This window comes from Hemicordylus capensis, chromosome 4, assembly GCF_027244095.1.
Source record: "Hemicordylus capensis ecotype Gifberg chromosome 4, rHemCap1.1.pri, whole genome shotgun sequence".
Classification (NCBI taxonomy): Eukaryota; Metazoa; Chordata; class Lepidosauria; order Squamata; family Cordylidae; genus Hemicordylus; species Hemicordylus capensis.
Window position 1 is genome coordinate 282,144,775 of NC_069660.1, and position 23,472 is coordinate 282,168,246.

Sequence of the window (23,472 nt, forward strand, 5' to 3'; positions counted from 1 at the left end):
GAGTGAATTTCTTCTGTAATGTATTTCACTTAGCAATATAGAATGAACAGGGAAGAGACAGCTAAGAGATGTGAGTGCCTTTATATAAATCTGTTCTCAACAACAGACAATCATTTTGACCACTTAGACTGGCTAAAAGAAACGTAAAGCAACACACGCTTCTCATCTAATAACATTTCTTGGCTGGTCAGCTCAGATACACATTTCAGCTTTTCAGTTCTAAATTCCAAGTGAAGCTCATGGCATCCCATCCTGTGAACATAGAGCCTTGCCTTTCACATGTATTTGTAAATGATAGTGAGATGCTTTTTGCCATCCATTCTTAATACAAACGGTAGATTAAGCCTTGGGAAATTAGCATAACAGAAAAGGCAGTTCAGGTGAATTGTACAGTGGTGTCACATTGGCTAAGTTCCAATTATTAATTTATTTTAGCAATGTGGCATATTTTTGTTACAGGCTTCCAATTTTCACAATTGAATTCTTCCATAATGTCATCTGTCTCGATTACACTTCAGTTGGTTCCAAAATATCATCCTTTGTCACTTCTCTTTGACATAGTTCTTTGCACACACTGCCAAAAATATGAGAATCTTCTTTTCCGGCACCCCCTACTTTTCAGGCCAGTTCTACTGGATGGGATTTGCAACAATGCTTGTTCCATGAAAATTTAGTATGAGTGTTAATCAGTGTGTAAAGTCCAAAAGAAGAGCATGCATGATCTCTGAGCACAGAACAGTGTTCATACTAAACTCTCTTAAGAGTGCAGAATGGCATGGCTTATCTGAAATGTGAAAGGACACAGATCTGAAAATATACCTTGTGAATTATGCAAGCAGAAAAGAGAACTGATATTTAGGGAACCATAACTTTAGATAAGAATGAAATGACATATATGGATGTTATGGGTTTCATTTGAAAAAAAAATTCATTACAAGCCCATTTTCAAAGAATTCAGCTGATATATCTTTGCCACAGATGCCATATGTCTGAAAAATATTACAATGCTAACTGCCAAGCAGTCATATTGAAATTGGTGGTCAATTTCTGGACCAAAGCAGGAGTGCCTCCACATCTAAATTTCATTAGTGCCACATTACCTATGTGTATGGAAAAATCACACACTGAGGTCATCATGCCTGAACTACCTTAGGTAGGGCTGGTCGGGTCCTTAGGTAGGGCTCCACCCACTGGTTGCCCTGGTTTGAATTACTGTGTTGCCAGATTTGGCTTTTTTAAAGCCAAACTTAGACAACATCTTCACCATGAGCCCCATCACCTTTTGAGATCATCTGGAGAGGTCTGTCTGCAGCTGCTACCAGCTTGTCTGGTGACAGCTCAGGTTCAGGCCTTCTCTGTTGCCATCTCAAGACTTTGGTATGAAGATTGCATGATAAGATGGATGCAAAACCTAAAAAAAATTGATATATAACAGTGGGAGTATCAATGGAGGGTGAATATTAAATTTACAGTGAATAGCACATTAAGAGAAAACTGGTATAAAATGTACTTTTGCTGGTATCTTACTCCCACAATGATTGCAAAGATAGACAATAAATCTTCTGGTAAATGCTGGAAATGTATGAATCAGGTGGGAACTTTTTATCATATGTGGTAGACGTGCAGTAAAGCTCAGCAATTTTGGAAGACAATTCATTCTAAGATGCAATAAATCTTGAATACTGACTTCCCCTTGTTACCAGATTTTTTAAATTAAATATCACAAAACCTTATATACCTGTAAAATACTGAACTCTCTCTATATGATAACTGCTGCTACAATTTTCTCAAGACTTTGGTGTGTGCTCCCTGCTGAAATAAGAGCTCCCCATCTCTGACAGATTTTAAAGATATTTAAAGACACATTTTATTCACCCAAGCTTTTAAACTAAAATTATGGTTTTAAATTGTTTTAATGTTTTAATTTTTGTATTAATTTGTTTTATGTTGTTGTAAATTACCCAGAGACGCAAGTTTAGGGTGGTGTACAAATACAATAAATAAATAAATACAGGAGGGTGCATATGCATCTCCTACGTCACTGAGTGACTGTGCACACGCTCAAGCTGCCAGCCGCTTATCCTGGGCTGTTGGCAGCCATCTTGGCCACAGAGGCTGGGTGAACAAGGGCCTTGGCAGCCAGGAGATATCCCAGTGCATTGCACTGCTCACGCAGTGTATTGTGGGATATCTGGCGGTTCAGCTGTTGTTCCCTTGCCTCTCACTTTCTGCACCAGTCGCCACCACACTGCTTGTCTGGGGGTGTGAGCGACGGAGCCCTCTGTGGTAAAATTCCAGTTCTTGCTTATCTGTTCTCTCAAAAAACATTGCTGGAGGCAATGTTCCTAGAAGTCACCTGCTTCCTAGTCCCTAAGTATGGCTTGAAAGTAAACTTTGATTCCTAGAACTGTGTATCTCAAGCAAGCATGTATCCTACTTCCAATACGTTGCAGATCTTTTTTGAAATATCCTATTTTCTTCATTGTTTTGAATTCCAAGTGATTTCATTTCATAATAATAAAATTCTTGTATTATTAAGTTACCTATATTATTTATCAATAGACCTGAATCCTTTGCAACTGCCCATATGCTTAAATGCATGATATCAGAAAACAAATAATTGGGGTTTATGAGAGAAACTGAGATCGCATGAAAGAGCTTGTGGACAGGATGAAATGTACTAATAATTGAGTGTTAATTATTAAGCATTCCTTTGAGTGGTGGCAGATGTTTTTGTGATTTTTAAAAAATGTTTTAACTATAGTGGAAGTCTGGGAAGATGGTAAAAATCCATTCCTGACTTCAAATTTGCCAGTCACATCCTTAATCTGGCAGAGTGCGTAGAAGTGGGTTCAAACTAATTTGACCAGTTACCTTCCATTTTTGTTTTTGTGCTGATGCCTTCCCTCCCCTTCTTTCCTTCCTAGGCTTCTTGAACTAATTTGGCCAATTAAGTTTTCAATAATTAGGTTCATTACTGCAACCTTCTGAATACCTCACTAAGTTTGCAGATGCAACCGTTTCCTATGGAAATCAATAAAGCGCTCAAGTGTTTGAACGACTGCATCATAATTTGGTCAGCTGCATGCATTGTACAGAGAGGATAGTTTTATTAATTCTTGTCAAACTTCTCAAAATTTGTTTGTGTGAGCTTCTGACAAACAATTGAGGGGGGAAATGGAAGAAAACATGCTTTGCAGCTGAGGATTCATGCATTTGTAACTCTATTACTCCCATACTAGAGATTATTGTATGAAGAGTACGGGTGCAGGGGGGCCGGATTCTAGATTTAATATACTGAAAGATACTGATTCTTTACACAGCCATTTCCCCTGATACACATATTAGTCATCTGTTCACATGAGTAACCCAGTATTTTTTTTATTAAGCGTATTAGAAGTGAGTGTTTTGCATTGTGGTGAGGTTTTTTAAGGCCGGATTGAAGGGTCCCATCCACCATAATCAACTTTGCATAGACATGGCTCAGCTTCCACTGTTGTCTCACATCAGCACAAGTGTCACTCACTGGACAATGCATTGCCCACAGCCCTCTGTCCTCATTTCTTCATGGCGGGATGCATGTTGTCCTTTCAGGACAATTTCGTTTCGCCTGCCTTCCCAGCTTTCCTGGCCATGACAGGTCTGCCCTGGTTATGGCATTCACCATATGGCTTGCTTTGGCTCCACCCCATGTTTTAATAATTCTATCCTAGCTGCATTATTTTCACTGAGGGAATTTTCTAATCTAGCCTAAAACCATTGGTTTGGATAGCTTTATCCATCTTGAATCGAAAATCATTAGCATCTTTTATCCACGTGCTGATAAACCCTGATGTGACCTTGTTGGGTGATGTCTCATCTCATAATCTTTACATATACTTCATTAAGTAGTGGTGAATAAACACTACATGATACCTCTCTTTTCACACAGTAGGGTATTCTTGCAAACTTTCCACTGCATCACAACATCTCAACAAACAGCTAGTGTGCAGTAAGGGATGGGATATGCAGTTGGGCCAAGGAGAGCAGGGTTGAAATCTTTGCTCAGCTACAAATCTTGGGAAGGTGGCTTCATACATTATTCTCTCTCAGCCTAACAGGTTTATTGTGACAAAAACCAAAATGGCTGACATATCCCACAGCCTACTGCAGGCAGTGCAGACCCACCTGCACCACTCTAAATCACCCAGTGAAACTGCTATGCAAGAGGGCAGTACCAGTACTGCTGGCTCTTGTGTGGTCTCACATCTCACATCACACACTGCTGCCATTATTCCCAATGGAAGTAGTGTGCAATATGTGATCACGCAATATTTATCTATTTATTTTTATTTTATTTTATATATTTTTTATACCACCCAAAACTTACATCTCTGGGTGGTTTACAACAAGATAAAAGATTAGTTAAAAACAAAAACAAGAAATTTAAAACACAGCAATTTAAAAAAATTAAAACAATATTCTAAAACAACATTAAAAACAATCAAAACAGTATCAGTTAAAAGCCTGGGTGAACAGATGTGTCTTTAAAGACTTTTTAAAAATTGTCAGAGATGGGGAGACTCTTATTTCAGTAGGGAGTGCATTCCAAAGCCTCGGGGCAGCAACAGAGAAGGCCCGTCCCTGAGTAGCCACCAGACGAGCCGGTGGCAAATGCAGACGGACCTCTCCTGATTATCTCAATGGGCGGTGGGGTTCATAACGAAGAAGATGTTATCTTAAATACCCAGGGCCTAAGCTGTTTAGGGCTTTAGAGGTTATAACTAACACCTTGTATTTTGCCAGGAAACATATCGGCAGCCAGTGTTAACTCCTTCAATACAGGAGTAATATGGTCTCTCCGAGATGACCCAGAGACCAGCCTGGCTGCCGCATTCTGAACCAACTGTAGTTTCCGGACTACGTACAAGGGCAGCCCCACATAGAGAGCATTACAGTAATCCAGTCTGGAGGTTACCAGCAGATGTACCACTGTTTTGAGGTCATCTTACTGCAATAAGTACTACAATAGTCAGCAGTACTAGTACTGCCCTCTTGCACGGCATCATCATCAAATAATTTATTTACTATTTACAGTATTTATTTACTACATTTATATATTGCCTCATACCCATGTCTCATGGCAGTTTACAAAACATGGTTATGACATTTCTCTATGCAAACATGCTGTAATGGTGAGCAGCAAGGGGGTGAGTGACACGCCAAGGTGGGACTTCTGACCTGCTTTTGGCATTGGAACCATGAACGACGCTTTGCTGTCTAATGTTTGAAAGGGCTAGAAGCAGTATGGATTCCAGATACTGAGGATAAATTACAGAGAAAAGACATTCCCTTCATGCTCTGTTTGTGAGCTTCTGGCTAACCACAGCTGGAAACTGAATACTGGACAAGATGGTTCTCCTGCTCCACCAAAGCCCTGCTTAGGTTACCAACACCACCCCATTAGAACAAAGCACTGCCTGGTACACTAGTTAACCCAATTAGAGCCTTTTAATTGCCATTCCATCTTGTTTCTGCATTCTGTATATAATCATCCTTGGGTTACTGTTTTTGCAGCATAATGGTTTTATTATACAATATAATGATTTTATTATACATTTTTAATATGTGAAAGTTTGTCTTCATTCATCTTAATGTATACACAAATTATTTGCTTCTAATTCATCAAACACATCCTGCCTTTGAGACTCTTGAAATCAGATACAGAGTTTAGTACTTACAGATGGGAATAAACATACCAAAATTATAATACAGAAGAACAGAGCCTAGACTTCATTCATAAACACATTTCACAGAAGAGAATTTATATACTTTTTTGGTTTCAGTTTCATCTAAGACTGCAATCCTACACAAACTTACATGGGAGTAAAACCCATTTAACTTAGTGGGATTTATTTCTGAATAAACATGCATAGGATCATGCTGCACAAAATTACTAAGAATGCATGAAGGCTTAGGTTCTGGTCTAGTTACACACCTGGGTATAATTCAAAGGAGCGCCAGTACAGTTAATGGAATGAAGTAAGTGGATTGACCCCAAGGCAAAAAATAGCATTTTTGGTCTACGTTGTTATTATCATCACAAAATTACATGTACAACAATTAATTTCAACAACCATATTCATTTATCAGGCATTAATGTTACCAACACACACAGACTGCTACAATGAGGAATTAATTGACACATTCATTACATTAGCTGTTAAGTTAATTTTACTGGGCTTGGAAGGCTATAGTCAATTTTGCCCAAACTGTAATTACATTTATTATCAGTGCTTTTGCTAGGATGGGAATGAAGGAAAAGTACTGGTCAATGATCCCCAAAACTGAGCATGCCAAGACTGTCAAGTGCATAAGGTCTCTCTCCTCCCCCCACCCTGCCTGCCATCACCATTTTCTGTCCCTTTACCACCTCTCATGGTGAACCAGAAACTGTTCCTTCCATCCGCTACATTTAAGAAGGTGCCCATGGTTGTGGTTCAGCAGTGTCCATGCTAAGTTCTTATGAGAGGGCATGGGACAGGAATTTTGGCACTCTGTAACCTTATTCCTACATTATGCTAAACAAGCAAAGAGGCAACTTTTACAAGTGGCGATTCTCTTTATTTAGCAGGGGGAGAGCAATTGGCCCTATCCATCCCCAGGACAGCATCCCTCCAGTGGCTGTTACTGGTGTCTATCTTGTGTTTCTTTTTTAGATTATGAGCCCTTTGGGGACAGGGAGCCATTTTATTTATTTATTTAGATCTACATAAACCACTTTGGGAAATTTTGCTGAAAAGCTGTACAGGAAAGCCTCCGTATTCGTGGGGCTTTCATTCTCCGCTGCTACCGTGGATATGGAAACCATGAAAACAGAGGCATTGGGGCAATGGGATCACAGGGATTAGGTTCCCAGAGGTCAGGGAAATGACCATAGAAATGCAGGGGGATGTGGCCTACCATGATCCATGGGTCCCCAGCAGCACACAATGCCCCCTAATAGCAAACAAATGGCCAAAGGTTGGCCAAAAATCACAGGGTTTTGCCCTTTTTTTCTGCAAAAGGAGCCATTTTGAGGATCCCAATCTCAAACTGGCAGCTGGAAATGACCTCTGAGATCATTTCTGGCCTCCCCTGACCCACGGATATGCAAAAATCAACACCTTACTTGCTGATTTTTTCACATATACTGAGGTCAGGTGTCAATTCCCCAACCGTGGATACGCGAAACCACAGATATGGAGTCTGCAATTAACAAGGTTCTCCTATATATAAATATTCGTCATTCATATGTACAATCTGTGGACAGTGGCTGACGTACAGAGCTACAATGCACTGATGCAGTGAAAGAGCAACCTAACAGACCTTCACAAATAACTGTACCTGTGCAGTGGGGGAAGCAGCAATTTTTTATGCTCTCCTCTTGTTCAGAAAGCCCTCTGTGCCACCCAAAAATATGTCCCCGAGGACATGCACAAATGACACCTAATTCCCCTAATTCCATTGGGGAGCGTATCCAATTTAAATGAAGTATTGTCTGAACCAGCCAAAGTTCAACACACATTCAAGAGTACACTTCCTGTCTTTACCCAGCATCTGAGGGATCCTATACCGAGGTTCACTGTTAAAATGAATGCATGTACAGACATTAACACAAGAACAGGTACAGACTGTTCTGGTGAAATGAGCTTTCAGTGAAACTGGGGGAGTCAACCCAGCCATTTGGTATGCCAGTTTGATGGACTGGACAATCCATGCTGAAATTGACTGGGACAAAGCCCTATGGCCCTTATGGGGTGCTCCATAGATGACAAGCAAGGTTGTAGCAGACCTGAAGGATGCAGTGTGGTCGACATAAAAAGCTACTGCCCGTCTGACATCCAGGGCGTGCCACCTATGCTCTAGATCTGTAGATGGGTCAGGGAAGAAAACTGGTAGGGAGATGGCCTGGGATCTATGGAATGTGGAAACCACCTTGGGGAGGAATTAAACATCAACCTGTAAAACAACCTTGTCTTTTTGAAACGACAAGAAAGGAGCATTGTAATGGAAGGCTCTTAATTCCCCCACTCTTCTGGCCAACATGATAGAAACTAGGAAAACAGTTTTAAGGGTTAGTAACTGTAGGTCACACGTCACCATGGGCTCAAAGGGCTTACCCATGAGAGCAGTTAGGACATGTGGCAAGTCCCATAAAGGGGCTGCCAAAGGCACGTTCTGGTGAAGATGGGCCAAACCTTTCAAAAACTGTTTAACCTCCCTTAGGGCAAACAGGGAAGAACTCTGGTCAGCGAAGTTTCTGAAGGCCAAAATCACAGCCAGGTGCACCCTGACTGAGGTCGTGGAGAAGTAAGGGAGTAGCATGGGCAGTGGTGCATCAGTAGGGTCAAAGCCTCTGTGTGACCTTACACACTACGAAAAACATTTCCATTTCGCCCTGTAGGATGCCACTGTGGAGGGTTATTGCATGCTGCAATAATCTTATTCCAGAGGCCAGGTATCTGGATCGACTAGGCTGTCAGGCACAATGTTTGAATGTCTGGGTGAAGGATCTGTTCTTCCTGCAGAGACAGCAACATTGGCAGGAGACGAAGCTGTATGAACCGACTGCAGGAGAGATGGAGAAGACGAGGGAACCATGGCTGGCGTGGCCACCAAGGCGTCACCAGAATGCAATTCTGATCCCTGAGTGGTCGAAATGTGTTGAGGAACCATCATTGTAATGGTCGCATATGAAGCCTGGCTGTTGGCAAGATAGCTGTTGTGGAGGCCATGAGGGTCAACATACGTTGTATGTCCCATGCAGTGTGAGAAGCCTTCCTGCAGAGTTGCTGAGCCAGACTTTGTATCTGTTTGATGCAGTCATGCAGAAGGCTTATTGCTGCCGTCATGGAGTCAAAGATGACTCCCAGAAACATTATGCTGTGTGTTAGTGTCAGTTGACAATTTGTAATTAATACTGAGGCCTAAGTCCTTTAATAATATTGTAGTTACTTGGAGGTCACTTAGAAGACGTCCTGGAGCCTTTGCGGACAGTAACCAGTCATCTAGGAAAGGAAAAACCTGAATGCCTCTCGCTTGCAAGTGCCCGGCCACTACCGCCATTCACTTTGTGAAAACTCTCAGTGCTGAGGAGAGTCTGAAGGGCATGGCCCTGAATTGGAATGCGTTTTCGCCTACCTGGAAACGGAGGTATTTCCTGTGTTGTGGCTGTATCGATATATGATACTAAGCGTCCTCCAGATCTATGGAGACAAACTACATTCCCTGTGACAGCAGTGCCATAATCTCTGCAATGGTCAGCATCCTGAAGCGTCTGTACTCAACGTATGTATTGAGAAGATGTAGATCCAGGATGGGCCTCAGGCCGCCATCCCTCTTCAGGATTGTAAAGTAGAGGGAAAACAGTCCGTTCTCTAAGTGGGAGGGAATGCACTCTATAACGCCTTTCTGGAGGAGGGTCTCGACCTCTTCTTGAAGGATAGCACTTGCAGGGGTGATTCTTCTGCCCGAATCTGGTGGTCGTTCTGTGAATTCTATGGCATAGCCTAGGTGAACAATGGTAAGGATCCAGACATCCGTCATGATACACTCCCAGCAATCCAGTTAAGGCCTCAACCGCAATCCCATCCAGGGGTAGTCACGGCCTCTTTGGGAAGGAAGTGGACTTAGATTTCGGATGGCTGGGCTTGGTGGTTTGGAACTGGTGTTTTCTGTACTGCAAATTGAATTGGGTGTATTGAGACTGATGAAAAGGATGGTCGTAGGTTTGAGGCCCAGACGAGCAGGATTAAAGGGGCCTTTGTGAACAAAAAGGTCTATTAAACCTGGAGCTCAAAGATGATGACAAGAAGCTCATGGATCTGGCCGTTTTTCTCATCTTCCGCACTCATTCCATCGTTTCATCCATCTGTGTCTCAAACAAGGCCAGGCCATCAAAGGGAAGGTCTTCAATTTATTTCTGAGCTTCTGAGTTCAAGCTCAAAAACCGGAGCAACGCATGTCTGCATAGTGAAATTGTTCTCGCTAGCAACCTGGCGGCACAATCAGTGGAGTGTCTGGAAGTATGTAAGAGCTGTTTGCTCAACCTGCATCTCTCCTTCTGCAAGGAAATAATAGCCTCCCTTTTAAGAGATGGGAAGGATTCTAGATGACCTGACAAGTTTTCCCATGACAGGTGGTTGTATCTTGACATGGAGGCTTGATAATTAGCATTCTTAATCTCCATGGTCAAACTGGCATACAGGCACTTGCCTATGAAGTCTAATTTACGGCCCTCCTTGCCCATAGGGGTAGACAGCATCTTGTTCTTAGATTTGGCCTGCACTGCCTCAACCACTATTGAGTTTGGAATCGGGTGCTTCTGTAGGAACACACAGTCTTCCGTCTTTACCCTGTAGAGATTCTCTACTTTTCTGGAAGTAATGGGAACTGAGGATGGTTTCTCCCAGAAGCTTTGAGCAATGTCCAGTAAAACTTGATTCATCAGAACCACCACCAGCTTCAATGATTCTCTCTCTAGTACATCAAAGAGAAGATTAGAGGAGGGTTTGACTTTCTCATGTAGTTGTATTCCGAGAGACTTGGCCATGTTAGATATGTGAGCCACAAAGGATTTCAGGACCCCAGAAGGAGATGGAGGGAGCTTGTTGTCACCTTTATGCCGATGTTTCAAGTTGGAGTAAATGTTGTTAGAAGATGATGTTTAGATGGAGACCAGAATGAATAAACACAACATAAAATAATATCTATGTTTTGCCTTGACAGAAAAGCTTGTAAGCATGTCCTGAGGTAGACAAAAAAGAACTGAGGAGGAGGGTGTGGTGCATATGACTAAGGTGTAATGGGGAGGAGCCTATCTGCCTATCAGACAGCCAGGAAAAGATACGCTTGTGAGTGTTCCAGAGCTTTCTTTATGCAGGCGCTAAGCCCATCTGTCTGATGGACAGAGACCACTTAGAAGAACTAAGGGTTCAAATTCAGGTTTGTGGTCATTAACCTCGGGTCTCTTTTCTTGCAGAACTGCAGGTTTCCGCATTCGGACAACCAAAAACCCAAACAAATGGCATGTTTGCCTCTTTTGGCGTAATGTTTGGCGTAATGTCTGAAGGCAGCCATAATTCCATTCCATCTAGAAAATACATGACCTCAGTCCAATGATCTGTTTTGCAAGCATGAAGATGTTCTACCACTAAACTATGGCCTCATCCCCTAAGGGGAATATCCTACAGCATTCACATATACTCACCCATCCAAATGCAAACCATGGTGGAACCTGCTTAACAAAGGGGACAATTGATACTCACTGCCACAAGATTGTTCTGTTAAGTCTTGGAAGGGCCGGAACCCAGTGAAGCATCTACTACATCCTTTGGGATGAACATTTTTGGGAAATGTTCAGTTAAAAACTAATGATAAAGTAGAAAGCCTGAGAAAGCTTGAAAGCCAGTTGAGTTCAGGTTTATTCAAATTTGCAACTCAGGAAAGATGCTCTTTAATTATATTCACAGCGTTATAGTTAAAATGTTTAATCCTTAAGTTAAAATAGGGAGGTTGTATGTTTCAGACTTGGATTATGAATGTGTGGCAGTGGGTGGATAAATGTGAATGGCCACACTCATGCTTGACAGTGTCAGTAACTCATTGTCTCTTCAAATGTATGTCTCCCCCTCTGTTTAATTGAATAATGTTTGAGGCTATACAGGAAGGCAGGAGCACAATGGCAACCCAATATATTTCTCTCTCCCTGCCAGGGAGTCCCTGGTTATTCTGAGATAGAATCCATCCACTTAACTACAACTGAGGCTGCCTCACCTGAGCTCCACTTTACCAGAACAGGTAATTACAATAAATCATCCATGGTCCCATTCCTAGCATTGTAGAGAAGATTAATGTTCCTAGACACCAGAGCTGCCAACAAGGAAGATTTCTGTGGTGATGTGGGACAGGCTGTGTATAAGGAAAGTGAGGTAAAATGCTACACTGGGAATATAACAAAGTGCTGGAGAGAAGGTGAGGCCATTTTCCATAAAGGAGAGCCATTGGCCCAGTTCTCACAAGCAGCATATAAAGTGGCAAACCTGTGTCTGGACTGTACCACCAACCTGCAAGTAGGGGCTCTCTCCAATGGCATGCTCTCCCATTAAAAACAAAGCAAATACCCTGAACATAGAAAACCGGTTTGTCAAGCAGAAGGTCCCTTTCCACTGACATCTAACTTTCTATTTGCAGGATTTGTTTGTTTGTTTGTTTGTATAGAAGAACATCCAGTCATGTGAGCTCCCACTGTAAGTGGTACAAACCCAGACTAGGCTTACCACATCAAATGTTGCTTGCGAGAACTAGGCTAAGGCAGCAATTCTATGCCCCATTACACTTGGAAGCAAACGTAAGGGCTGCAGCCCCAGAAAAAACTACCAAACCCAGAAGGACCCACTCCACTCACAGGACCTAGAAAGGAATTTAAAAACAAGGGGAAAGTCCCTTTTAAACTGAGGCCACAGTAGGCAGAGAGGTGTGTGTGTGTGTGTGTGTGTGTGTGTGTGTGTGTGTGTGTGTGTGTGTGTGTGTTTTTCTTCCAGAGCAAAGAACAAGTGACAAGCAGCCTGCCTGTCCCCTACCTTCACCCAGTTGGAGGAGGAGGAGAGGACAGCAAGGGGGAGTCTGACAGACATGTCAGATCTCTGACATGACACGTACAACAGTTGGGAGGGGCCAACATGGCCTCTCCTTAACAGTGCCATTGTCATGTTGTGTTGTGTCATGTTGCCATCTGATTTATTGGGGCAGTGCAAAGGCCTGGTATGCACTACCAGACTCAGAGGGGCTTACTTCTGGGTAAATATGCTTAGGATTGCATTGTGAGATTTGCCTGACGTTCACAGGCTGCTCACAAGATCGACATAAGAGCACGGAAAGCCTATTAACCTATTTTGGAAGCGCTGCACACTCCTGAGTTTCAACCATGTGTCAGTTAAAAAGAAGGTTGGAGGGGGGAGCTTGTTTTTGAGCCAAGCCCTACCTAGGACAAGCATGCCCTACCAAGATCCCTTCCCCAGCTTCAGAACAAGGTAGGAAGAAAAATCATCCTACCCAGCTGGGACTTAGCTCACAGTTCAGTTCTGAGCCTCTGACCTTGTTTTTCACTGACACATGATTAAAAATCAAGAGCGCACGGAGCTCCCAAACCAGGGTAGGAGACTTCTCCTACCTCAATGTCAGTCGTGTGAGCTTCCCTTGTGATGACAGGCAGGTATCTGGCTGGACACACTGGCAGGTATAGTGGGGTAAAGTGGCAGCTGTAAGCTAATGCCAAGATGTGATGCGGGTCTGTCAGATGTCATCGGTAGTAAATGATGTTGGCAATGACCACTTCCCGATAAGGAAGAAGGCAAGAGAAGCAATATTGTGGCTGACTAGGAAGAAGTGGGCACATTTGATTTGTTGGATGCAAAGGCTCTGCTGTCACCCTCTTTGACTCACAGACAGTGGTGGGCATCCGCAGTAGTTCTCCTGAAAGGAAATTTATTCCTGCGGTTGTTTGAATTTGCTTGGTTTAGAAGGGAAATGTCGTTATGGAAAAGCAACTGAAGACGGAATAGGCATTCTTTACTCCACATTTCTGCACATGAAGGAGGCAACATTCTGTGTTCTTTCTATATCTGCTGTGATTTGCTCTTTAATAGAACGAGTGGAATCCTGTCGGTCCAGGATGCCAGAATTCAAGCACCTGTTCATTCAACCACCTGCCCGTAAAATGAAACTACTGGTGGCCTTCCTTGAGGGTTGTGAGGATGAATGAATAAGCATTTCAAAGCACTTTGGGCAATAAAAGTGCTCTAGAACTGATTAATAACATAATTCTCAAAAGTAAAGAACAATATCATTAAATGGCAATATTAAGTCTTTCAAAGTCTTTTGAATAACATCCCATTAATTATTATAATATACTGTCAAAATCTTGGCTATGCAACAAAGACAACTAAGAGTATACAGCAGTGAATATGTCAACTTGCAGAGAACAGGGTACTGCGGATTGAGTTAATTTATGTATGATTGCAAATTATAAGGGGTGGTAAAATATAATTCACTTCACAGTGAAGCAACTGGAATTCCTACTGTTCCTACTGTTTCTGGTACAGTTCTGAAGTTTGTACTCTGTTTATGCTCTGACGCTTGTTTACTAGGGATGTGCATAGAATGTGCTTCGAGCAGCAAATTAAAATGGAAGAGAGCAGGTCCATACCTGCTCCTCCTCTGCTCACTGCCACAGGAAGTTCAGTGGTGTTCCCCCAGCTATGAACGCACACCAGCGGGGCATCTCCCAGCTGCCCTTGTGCGACGCCGACATGCACATGGCCACAGCACATGCACAGAGGCCATGTGCGTGCCGGCATCACACAAGGGCAGCTGGGAGATGCCCTGCCAGAGCACGATCATAGCTGAGGGAAGCACCGCCGAACTTCCTGTGGTGTGAGAGGAGAAGGAGTAAGTAGGGCCCTGTTAAAGGTTCCGGGGATGTGTGGCGATTCATTGCTCGAATCGCACTTCATGCACATCCCTATTGTTTACACACTAACCACTCAAGTCAGATCTAGATATTTATTAATTTGAAAGTTTTGTACCTGCCCTTCAAGACCATAGTTTTACAAAGCGGCTTACAGGCAGATAGTAAAAAACACAATCAATCAATACAATTATTCTCCTTCACAGGGTAGTTGGTGTAAGTGGATCTTGTGAGAGGCAGGGAAAGGACAGTCCAGTCGGAGCAGACCAGGCTTCTGGTGTCTTCATTTTTGTCTCTCAACACAAGAGTTATAAAGGGGTGCTGCCTATACTTTGAGTGACTGTTATCTTGAAATATGATGGTGGAGTGGCAAAAATATGGCCTCACTGGGGCCCCTACCGTGCATTGTGAATGTGGTTTGTATCCTATTTAAAATGCAGAAGTTATTAGAGGAGGACAGATGGAGTCACACAGGGACTTTCTTTCAAAAAGTTGGCTAAAAATAGTTGGCTAAAAATAGTTGGCCATCTTTTTATATTTTAACTACCTAGCACCATATGGAATCTGAACATTTTGTGAATCCTTGATGTTGAAAAAAAATCACTTTTTAAAAAGTTTATTGAAAAATACCCACCCTGCCCTGGTGCTTAATGCAAGTTATCTGCAGATTGTTATACTGCAGATATACATGTAGAACCTGCACACTAATCGCCTTTTATATAAATTCTTCCATTGAAAATAGCAGAATATAGTCAGGAGTCACTGCTTAGTATCAGAGCTGCAGAAAGTCCCCAGTAAAAGGATCAAGAAGCATGTGATGAAAAAAGCTTCTGCCCGGAACCCTAAATTGCTGCTGCTGATCGGAGGAAAATATGAGGGGAGGAGGCAATGGTAAACCCCTCCTGTATTCTACCAAAAGACAACCAATAGGTCTCTGTGGTCACCTGGAGTCGAACCCACTCGACGGCACACTTTACCTTTAGATGGGCCACTGGTGTGACTCAGTACAGTGCACCTTTGCATTTTTATAAAATGGAGTTTGTGCCCCTCTTAAAGCCATCCAGGTTGTTGCCTGTCACCACATCTTGTGGCAGAGAATTCCACAGGTTGATTATGTGTTGTGTGAAAAAGTACTTCCATTTGTTGGTCCTAAATTTCCTGGCAATCGGTTTTATGGGATGACCCCTGGTGAATTCAATTAGATACCATGCTGCAATTGGACACCTTCAGACCATGCTCTGGACCCATTAATTTTATGCCAATATGTGAGGGTGGCTCAATCACGGGAAGTTTCAATCTGAGAAAATTCTCCAAACTTTCAGACCTGAATTCTGTTTGAATTTGTGGTTTCTCCTTGATGGAACCCTGAAATACTCTTCAAATTCCCCTTTGGAGAACTTCGGTCCCAGCCATAGAAGCATGGTTTCTATTGGAGGATCTGATCCCACTCTCCCCCTTCCCCAACTGCATCCCAGACAGCCACACAGATTATTTTGACAAACATTAAAAGAAATAGAATTGGTTTGCTATACTATCCAAGTTGCACATAGCTGTTGTTAATTACCTGGCTTTATTAAGGACATCTGATGTCGCTGTTAACATCTGAGTGACTACCACTTTAATCCATGGCACTTTATTTATCAAGAAGAAGCAGAACAGGCACCAAGCTGGAATGTTCTTGTTCAGATTCCTTTAGATTTTGGTTTTGTTCTTTTTCAGCACACTGGAAATATTTAACAGAGGGACATTGGTGACTGCTCAACATGACAAAATAATGGACACGTTTCCAGACAAGTCTTAACCTGCTTCTGTCTCCTTTGCTCTGTCTGAGTCATCCCATCCATGCTGTCTCCCTTCCATTTCCATGAATGTTACTTGGCCAACAATGTGCTTTTATGAAAAGTAAAAGATTTCATAAAACATATAGAATAATGTGGGGTGTTTTTTTTTACCTCTCAGTTAAAAGCTCAGCATGAGTAGGTCTGGGGGCATAACCCACCAGACACTTTTGCTGCACAGCAGAATTCATTTCATAACTTGTTGGTTTTCTTCTAAAGGGGTAAAAATAACAAATGCCTAAAGAGTACTAGTGTAAGAGCCAAGGAACACCACATCGTATTGTGATGCTGCTTTTCTGGGAAAGAACAAAATCCATTGAAACATTTCCAGCCAGCTCCTTGGAGAGGCAAATATATTTTTCAAAGCATGATTCTAGGTTACAGAACTCTTGCCCTGTGCATAAGCAAGAATCTTGCATAAGCCCCACCACTATCTCTCTTCAGACATTATTTTAGAAGACATTGTACTCGCATACAGCATCTCAAAGTGGGTCTGGAAGTCCTGTCTGTTGGGGTTTTATGATTATTTATCTTTCCCTTTGGTGAAAGTGCAGAGTAATTTTAGCAAAGTGCTGGGGAAAGCTTCCACTCCAGTTACAAAGTGTGGCGTTTAGTTGTTGCAGCTATTTAAGGAACATGCATGGAGATCACTGTAGAGTCCAAATTACTTAACTAGTTAATTGGTGAAATACATTAGGATAGGAGAGACCTAATCCTTTCTAATAGCTACATAATGAATAAGTAGGGAGAGAGAGAGAGGTTTCCATCTTCTCTCAAGGAGGAAAGGAAGAGGACTGATTCAACTCAGGAAGTACATGAGGAGTCAAGGCAGGGGTCCAGAGAAGAGGCAATCATGAACAGGTAAGGAGACCCTCACTAACTACCTCTACTCCCAATCAGTGTTCTCTCTAATTTTTTTCATCTGTGTGCAGAATGAATTTTGTTCTGGGTGGCAGTATCAAGGCAGTGTGTGCACATGTGAATTCAGAGTGGGGCTTTCCTGATTCAACCTGAGCGGGGTCTAAAATTGACTGAGTGGATATCAAAAAATGTGTGAATATGTGCACACATGCACAACTTAGAGGGAACTCTGCTCCCAATGCCCCTAATGATCATCAGGATAATCGGTACAAAAGGTTGATGTCACTGGAACTCCATGTCCAACACTGTCCACCTGTCAATCAATCCCAGCAGAGCACCACTGATGGTTAGCCAACAGGGCTGTTCTTATGTTGATTACGGTGGTGTTTGTCTGCAGAGGAACGTGATGGCTGCCATTTCCATGATTGGAAGCCATTTTCATTTGTTATTAAAATTTAGAACACCAGAAGTGTGAAAGGTAATGTACTTCAGGTACTTCAGCTTCCTCTCTTGTGATCTCCTGCACCTGCATGACTCCCACTGAGCTTGCCTCTTGAGACATCTTCTCAAGACAGGTGAAATCCCATCAGAAATCATGTCTGACAGCTGTTGTGAATCCTCAGCTCCAGAGTCTGGTCTCCCAGCCAAATCCTGTTGCTGTGCCTCTGAGCCCTCACTAGCAGGCAAATCCTCCTACTCTGACTCTTCTGAGTCAGAAGTCTGAGCCATGACACCGAGTCCACCAGCTAGATAGCAGCTTGCTCTCTGCTCTCCACCTTGCACCCTTCAGAAGAAGGTGGGGGCAGGAGGCTATCACTTTTTGTTCTAAGACCCACTCCAGCCTTGCTATGCCTCTGGTTTTCTTTAAAGCAAATAAAATTTGGTTACACTTGCCTGTTGGTGTGCATGTCTGAGGTCCCTCCTTCTGCACAGTTTTGTTTCCTGGGATATGCTTTGTTCTGTAATCGAACAGCAGAAATTAGGAACATAGGAAGCTACCTTATACCAAGTCAGAACATAGGTCTATCTAGCTCAGTACTGTCTACACTGACTAGCAGCAGTTTCTCCGTTTTCAGGCAGGAGTCTTTCCTAGTAGGGATGTGAATGAATCAATGTTTTGATTCAATTTGTGCCCAAATCAAATCACCCCTGATTTATTTTGTGTCTGAATCTGTCCCCCTGAATCACCCCAGATTCAATTTTGATTCAATTTGGATCAATTCGGACCACTTATAAAGGTGCTAGGGGCACCAAAGGCCCTAGGGGCACCAAATCTGGGTGGAGGGTAGGTCCCCATGGGTGCCACCTACCACCCAAATTTCAAGGCAGTGGGGCACTTGGTTGATTATTAATGATTTTTTTATATTTACTGATTTTGTATATTTCCACCATAGGAAATAATGGAGATTCGAAGTTGCCCTATCATAACCCTAACATGGATCCCCAGCTTTAATTTTTTTAAAAAGCTGCACTCTAGCCCTTATAGAAGTGGAGTTATGGAACAAAATGTGCGGTCACTATTTTTCAAGTGTTTGGATACTTTGGTGTAGAATAACTTTTCCTCATAATGAATCCCTATGAGGATTCATTGCACACCTTAATTTCTTCTGTTCCTTTTGACTGTCATTAGACAGTGCCAACTGTCAACTGTCATATGTCAACTACCCACCCACCCCACACACACTGGAGTACTCATTTTATTTTATTTTATTTTTGTATTTTTTAAGTGTTTACACACCTTCACGTCTTCTGTTCATTTTGATCCCACTGCTTTGTGGGTGGGGAATTAGTGGCATCCCATGTGCTACCCCACAACCTGCAAGCCACTGGGTACTCAGTTTATATTTTAGGATTTTTTGAGGTGTTTATACTCTTTGGTGTGCAATGAATCGTCATAGGGATTCATTTTGAGGAAAGGTTATTAGACACCAAAGAGTCTAAACACTTGAAATAATTCCTAGAAGATAAACTGTGTAGTACCCTACTGCCTTGAGGGGGGTTTAGTTGGCACATGGCAGTTGAGAGCTGGCACTTTCCAAAGACAGTCAAAATGAATAGAAGAAATGAAGGTGTGTAATGAATCATCATAGGGATTCATTGAGGAAAAGTTATTATACACCAAATAATCCAAACACTTGAAAAATAGTGACCACACATTTTGCCCATAACTCCACTTCTACAAGGGCTAGAGCTTAGTGGTGTGTGTGTGTGTTTAAATGAAAGCTGGGAATCTGGCTGGGGGAATTAATAGGAGCAATCCGAATCTCGAATTGATTCAAACCGAATTTGGTGTGATTTGATTTGGATCCGAATCTAGCCAATGGGCCACAGGGGTGATTTGTTCTGTCTCAAAATCACCCTAATTAGCTAGATTTGAGTACAAATTGATTCACACATCCCTATTTCCCAACCCTACCTGGAGATGCCAGGAAGTCAACCTGGGACCTTCTGCATGCAAGGGAATATGTTACAGCTCACATGTAGTCACCCATGGAAATACAAACTAGGTCAGACCCTGCTTAGCAAAGAGGACAATTTATGCTTACTACTGCAAGACATTTCGTAAGGATGTATAGAAGTATATCCCCATGTATATTCCCATGTACATTTTTTCAAGATAATCAAGCTAAAATTATTTCAATATTACCTGAGGAAACAGTATGAAATTCCATTGGAGTTTTTGACATTTCTGAAGAAATTTACAGCTACTGGGTATTCCCTTTAAAATTTCTCAGAAGGGCTTCACACAACTATACACCCAGCCATGTAGAAGCTGCTTCCACAGTGCTCTGATAACACAGGAATTGGGCCTGAAATAATAAACCACTCTGTGCTCTGGAAAGTTCTCTGCATGGTGATTAATAGGGATGATTGTTAAAACAAAGGAAGCAGAACAGAAACGCGCCTAATGTCATTAACTGTTCCTCAGACTGGAGAAGCTTTCAGCACTGCCACTAGCTGATCTCTGCTGAGAAATTGCTAGATTGTTCCATGGCTCAGTGCAATGGATCCAAATGCATCTTGTCTGTCCAAAGGGGGACCAGTGGCTCACAACAGCTGTTGTGCTGCTTTGTAAACAAGTGTGGGACATAGTTCTTTAACCTAGAATCATGCCTCAGAAAATATGTTTGTCTCTCCAAGGAGTTGGTTGGAAATGCTTCAAAGGATTTTGTTTTCCCCTGAAAAGCTGCATCACAATACAATGTGGTAGTCGCGGGCTCTTAGACCAGTGCTCTTTAGGCAATTATTTTTTCCCCTTTAGGAGAAAAGAAAAGCACTCTGCATCTTGACAGTAAAATCACACCTAGCTTGTTATGAACAACAACTTCCTAATGTTGCTATGTGTCTGTTGTAAAGACATCCCTTGTGGTACAAGAAATAAGACACATTATGCTTCTGAAATAAATGTTATGGAAATATGCAGATTGTGTGGGTTGACAATACTTCTTGAGATGTGCCTTGTGCTTCTTGACTAGAGTGGGGAATATTGCAGCCCTGTTGGGGATTTGGTCCAATTTCAAAGATCAACATCTGTGTCCATAAATAGACATGACCTTATATGGACTTCCTGGGTTTTAAAAACTGGATACAATATTTCCTTTCTTTTGTTTCCCATACTTCAGATGTCATGTTTGCATCATGTGATTTCTTGATCAGTTACAGTGATTTAGCTCTGATTTCCTATGGTATTTTGTCCTCCTCCAGGAACAGATGTTTCATGCTAGTATCTGTTCCTCCTCCTCTGGAAGGGATGAGGTGTATTAAAAATGCAACATTTTAGTAATGACCCTTCATTACATTGACCCTTCAGTACGCCTTCAGATGTAACGCTGAACTGTGAGTTCAATGACCCGCAGTTCTGTGCCCTCCCCATGGGTCCGCCACAAACTCTAATTACCCGCATTCAGACATGCAGGTATGGAAACCAGAGGTGAGGGGGCCTCTGGTTTCCTGTTACGACCAAATTCCGCGATTATATTAGACTTCCAGTTTACACCCGGTTTCTGTATCTTTAGATGGCTACTTCAAACCACTTGTATAAGATCTTTAACAACCTCTCTCTCTTCCCACCCACAAAAAAACTGTTTTATGATTTTATTATTTATTACATATAGTGCATGTACACAACGCTTCATGAAGAATTAGAGAGCAGGTCCCTGCTCCAAGGACCCCCAAGGGACCTTACAATCTAGATATTTACTCTTTTTTACATGTCTTGAATTTAAGCCTTACGATGAGTTAAAGACTGTCAACTCCAAGCCAAGACCACCCAGAAACTTCAGCTGGTCCCATAGTAAGTGCTGCCCAAAATTCAACCCAAAGCTGTTTGGAGAGCCACTTCACACATTAGATTTTTAGGTGTAAACCAGAGAAGTGTTACGTATATCAAATCTAATGTGTGACTGGCTACAACCAGCACATCTATCACACAGATTCATTAATCAGGAAGCCAAGATTGCTTGCTTCTTCCTGCTGAGTGCACTCTGTAGAACACTTGTATTTGCCTCCTGTAATATTATCTTTTTGTGACTTACAGATAAACAGGATCAAGATGTTTGTATTCTGAACTCATCTCTGATTTGTTGCAATAGCATTTGAAAGTGCCCTATATATTCTATTTTCTTACATGTCACAAAGTCCTTATGACCCAAATCCAGCTCTGTGGAGCCTTGTTAACAAAGTTGCAATTATGCCAATCAGCTATTTAGCAGGGATGGAGCTACTGGGGGAACAGAGTCTAGATTGAGAGTGTAGCCCCTGCTAATTGACAAAAAGGCACCTCTTAAAGTGGTTGCTCTTATATTTAGCAGGGGAGAGCCACTGTCCCTATTCAAACAACCCAGCATCCCTCCAGTGGCTGATGCTGGCATCTCCCATGTGTTTCTTTCTAGATTGTGAGAGCCTCTGGAACACGGAACTATTATATGTACTTCATTCTTTACAATGGACAGCTTCTCACGATTGACTGCAAGTCGATAAACCAGAAACATGTCAGTAAAATATCAGGATACAAGAGCGCACCTTCCAAGCAAGTGCAGTGTCTGAAGTCACCCAAGTCTAATTCCTATGCCCCATTACTGAGATCATTCTATTGACTTTGTCAAACCAATTTCAAACTTTAGTGCCTGTAGAATCTCGGAAAAAATGGAGCGGGAACCAGATTTGGGCAGCTTCAGACTCCCACCCACTGGGAGCATGCACTAATAATTTCCCAGCTTACTGACTTATGGCAGATCATGTGAAGCCACCCCATGTAAACTGCTTTGTGAACTTAATGGTTTATGTAGTGACTGTGTGTTTATAGTAGCATTACTTGAGTGTAAATTTTGACAAATACTCATGTATATAGTTGATGAATCAGTTATTGTAACAGAGAGCAGATATAAAAGGAGATGACTGTGTATGCAAGCTGATTGCCTAGTGACTCAGACAAATAAAAGTGTTTTGAATCCTGCCTCCTTTTGAATTATTATATGTTCTCTGGATACAAACATAACAGTTCAGAGTCAGGATGTCTTACGAACAGTCTTTTCCCAAATGAGCCTGCCTGAACACTAAGATATTTGGAAGGGCCTTTCCTTCAAGTTTTACTGTCATGCCAAGTGCAACTGGAAGTGACCTGGGACAGGGCCTTCTCAGTGGTGGTGCCGAAGCTATGGAATACCCTCCTGGTGGGGGCCCAGTCAGTTCCTTCCAGCCAACGGTTCATGGAAACATTCCTTTTTAGATATGCTTTTGATGGCTGATTGGTCTATTACATTTTGCCGGCTGATTGGTCTTTTAGGTGCTGTTGTGTTTTCTCTGACCTGGGGGCTTTTGGTATATTTAATGATGTACTTTTTAAATGGTTTTTATTACATTTTATCATTGTCTTTCCTATTATTACACACTGCTTTAAATGCGGCACAAAGAAAAGCGATATAAAGAACTAATAAATCAATTAAATGTTTAATTTAATTATGTAATTAATTTTTAATTATAAAAATGAAAAGTGGTATATAAAATGAAAAGTGGTATATATTCAAAACAATAAAATAGTAATAATAATAGGCAGATTATCTATGTCAGTGCTCTTTACTATTTTTTCAAGCTGGGCCTACTTTGACAAAAAACTTAATGTGAGAGCCAATTCCACTGCTGACCTCCACACAGTACAGTGTTTTTCTGAGTGCTGGGAGGGCCCTTTAAGAGAGACAGAGCCTTCTCTTAAGAGTTCTAGGAGGAAAGCTCTGGGAAAGGCTATACTTCCCAGCATGCCATGCACGCCTTCAAAGATGGAACAGG

At 42.1% G+C, this 23,472-nt stretch overlaps 3 long non-coding RNA genes across 3 annotated transcripts in view; 1 reads left to right on the plus strand and 2 right to left on the minus strand.

Annotated features, from left to right (window-relative positions):
• Nucleotides 1-16,208, minus strand: part of LOC128325251 (uncharacterized) — a 31,602-nt gene extending 15,394 nt beyond the window's left edge. Inside the window, exon 1 of the long non-coding RNA XR_008307330.1 lies at nucleotides 16,053-16,208. This is a non-coding gene — a long non-coding RNA (uncharacterized LOC128325251). The remainder of the gene's footprint in view (nucleotides 1-16,052) is intronic.
• Nucleotides 16,209-17,040: 832 nt separating this feature from the next.
• On the plus strand, nucleotides 17,041-22,642 carry LOC128325248 (uncharacterized). The gene is made up of 2 exons (XR_008307328.1): nucleotides 17,041-17,187; nucleotides 22,080-22,642. It is a non-coding gene; the product is annotated as an uncharacterized LOC128325248 (long non-coding RNA).
• Nucleotides 18,082-23,472, minus strand: part of LOC128325250 (uncharacterized) — an 83,525-nt gene continuing 78,134 nt past the window's right edge. Inside the window, exon 4 of the long non-coding RNA XR_008307329.1 lies at nucleotides 18,082-18,146. This is a non-coding gene — a long non-coding RNA (uncharacterized LOC128325250). The remainder of the gene's footprint in view (nucleotides 18,147-23,472) is intronic.